Source organism: Oncorhynchus kisutch, linkage group LG17 (assembly GCF_002021735.2).
Source record: "Oncorhynchus kisutch isolate 150728-3 linkage group LG17, Okis_V2, whole genome shotgun sequence".
NCBI classification, from domain to species: domain Eukaryota; kingdom Metazoa; phylum Chordata; class Actinopteri; order Salmoniformes; family Salmonidae; genus Oncorhynchus; species Oncorhynchus kisutch.
Window position 1 is genome coordinate 39306839 of NC_034190.2, and position 2574 is coordinate 39309412.

The following is a 2574-nucleotide window of genomic DNA, read 5'->3' on the forward strand; positions in this document are numbered from 1 at the left end:
TTATGAATGATCGTATGAATCATTAATCAAATTTAAAAGTTGTTTATAAATGTGTGAATAATTTGCTTACTAACATTGACAAATGTGGGAGTAATGATTTAAAAAATGGTGAGCAAACTGTTGGTAAATAGCTGGAAATAGTTTATTACTGAACATTATAAAATGTTACCGTTGTGTACTCTACTCATATATAATGTATTGTGCTCCAACGTCGTTGCGGACTGTAAATTACGGCCAAAGTTGTTATTGACAACGTTCGTTGTCACTCCATTTACACAAACAAATTTTATGAAAGCCTAATAGGCTGATGCGACGTAGCATGCGGGAAGTAGCCACAAAAGGGTGACAGAAAAGTGGGAGGAAAGTAAACTGTAGCTTTGAGGAGTTTGTACGTCCTAAGTGCGTGAAACTGTCACCAACCGCCAACTAGCAATCACATATGGGCCAGTTAATGATACAAATTTTCAATGGCTGTCAAGTGAGCATGGAAATTGGAGGGGAGAGCTGTCTACCTATAAAACAAGTTGGCAAAGAGATTTACATGCTGTGCCAGGTGTGAAACACTGGATGTATGAGGATGTCACTGATGAGACCTGCAGGCATTTTTATTCTTAGTGTCTAAAATGTATGAAGCATTAATACAATAATAGCAAAAGGATGTGTAAAAAGAGAACAATGTCAATGTTGTAGGCTACAAAATGGGACTCTCTCTGGCTTTGTCTCTCAATCTCAATCTCTTTCTCTCTAGCTCCCTCTCTGTCACTCTTTGTCTCTTCCTTTGTCTCTCTTCCTCCCTCCACTATGGGAGGAATAATGAAAACGGATGCCTTCTGGGAAACTGATCACATGTCCTGGTTCCTTGTCCTCTCCTGATTGGAACACTTAGATATTCTGTCCGTTGATTAAGATTGTGTTATGTGTTTTATGGATGTTGCTGTTTACACAATACATTTATTGGAGGGAGCCATTTTACATTTTTTTTCTCTGAGCCACTCAAGATTTGAGATTCACTGGGCTAAAAATGCTATAATGGGAGAGAGACCTGAAGGGATGAGACCTTACATCAAAGACAAACTTCTTCAACACTCAATGGCAGATGTAGAATTGCGTATGTTTAGGATAAGGGTTAGGGTTAGTTGACATGGTTGACAGTTACATCTACAAACCATCTATTTGGGACTAATAAAATGTTATCTTTCTCCAGGTGAACTTGGGGAGCCATCAGTACCTGTTCAAGGTGGAACCTGTCTGAGATGCCCAGCCCAGCGACATTCAACGACCTCGGTATGTGAAGAACCTTTTTAGGTTAGTAATTACTAGTACTGGCAGTTCTGTCAACACCTCAGAGACACCTCTTAAAACGTTAAGGGAAAGAAATGTGTTTTCAGATGGCATCTTTGTGCTAGTCTCAGGACATTGCCTCAGTATGAGTCTTTTTAACATGCTCAAAACACAGACAAAACCCTCATGAAAATCTACCCCCCAAAAAGTGGGCTGATGGCTTACTTTTGGTATTACAGCCCACTATCTCTTTCTGAGGGTCTTCAAAAACGTAAAGAACACAGGTACGGTCATGAAGTATAGTCATATGTTAGATACAAGGACATTGCAATAGATGAGTCTATTTAGCTTTCTGAAAACGACCATTGAAATCACCATTAACGTCAAGCTTTGTTTAGGAGTAATATTTGCTGCATGTGTCCGGAGTGATTGCTAGATGCCATTATTGTAATGTCCTCTTTGTGTGAAGAGGAGTGAATGTAGATGGACACCATTAAACTACTAGAGAAATGGCAACATAGTACTTGTATGCTAGTTTCCTTGTGGCTATTTGTATTTATTATGATGCCCAATAATAAAGGCAGCAGCTACTCTTCCTGGGGTCCAGCTAAATTTAGGCAGTAACACAACATTACAATACATTCACATCAGATTTCACAACACATTAAGTGTTCCCTCAGGCCACTACTCTACTACCACATATCTAGAACACAAAATCCATATGTACGTGTGTGTATAGTGCGTATGTTATCGTGTGTTGCGTCACAGTACCCGCTGTTCCATAAGGTGTATATTTATCTGTGTTTTAAATCAAAGAAGTTTACATACACTAAGTTGACTGTGCCTTTAAACAGCTTGGAAAATTCCAGAAAATTATGTCATGGCTTTAGAAGCTTCTGATAGGCTAATTGACATCATTCAGCTAAATCTAGTTGATAATCCCTGCTTTAATGGGGCGGCAGGGTAGCCTAGTGGTTAGAGTGTTGGACTAGTTGCAAGTTCAAATCCCCTAGCTGACAAGGTACAAATCTGTCATTCTACCCCTGAACAGGCATCTCTCACTGTGATGGCTTGCCTAGTTAAATACATGTAAAGTAAAAAATAATGTATGCCATTTTCAGACAGAACAGTAGTGACATTTACATACTGCCACATGATCCATAACTGAAAAGGGTATGCTAGTGAAGTACTCAATTAAATGTATTTTATAAAGCCCTTTTTTACATCAGCAGTATGTTACAATATGTTATATACATAATCATCATTCTCTCTGGTCAAATTACCCCAGTCAAA